Here is a 577-nt window from a genome sequence, read left to right as displayed (position 1 = left end):
GGGGGGCGTTTTCCAGAGCTGACAGGTGAGCCAGGCTGGGAGGCCCTCTGGGCCGGGGAGAGGGAGGGACACACAAACCTTCCCAGAGGTGCGCAGGCCTGTGAGACTGGGGGACAGGCCACCTGCCTGCCGCAGTGGGGGATGGGGGGGTCCCACCTTCACCTCTGCCCTCCAGCCAGCCGTACAGGTGGCCTGTCCCCCAAACACGCCCCTCCTGCTCCCTTCGGCTCCTACAGGACGTGCTCCAGCCAAAGCCAGTGGACCAAGAGGAGGGCCTGGGAATCGGGGACCGCGAACCACGGGGACAGGCTGAGGGGTGAGTGGGCGGCCCAGAGGGCGCGGCCGTGGGGGGTGGAGATGGTCTGAGTCATGGAACCCATGGAAAGCTCACGACAGAATCTACAGAGCTGCCGAAGGATGTGGGGACAGCAGCAGGTCCCAGAAAACCAAGCAAATGAGTCACAGTTCAGTCGGGGTAGCACAGGGCAGGAAGTAGGACAGTGAGTGTGTCAGGAAGCAGATTGCAGGAGGCCGGCCCTCCCCGCGCCCCGCTCCTCCTCTCCCCCTCCCCTCCCCT

This window comes from Pteropus alecto, unplaced genomic scaffold (assembly GCF_000325575.1).
Source record: "Pteropus alecto unplaced genomic scaffold, ASM32557v1 scaffold137, whole genome shotgun sequence".
NCBI classification, from domain to species: Eukaryota; Metazoa; Chordata; class Mammalia; order Chiroptera; family Pteropodidae; genus Pteropus; species Pteropus alecto.
This window is presented reverse-complemented; position numbering follows the sequence as displayed.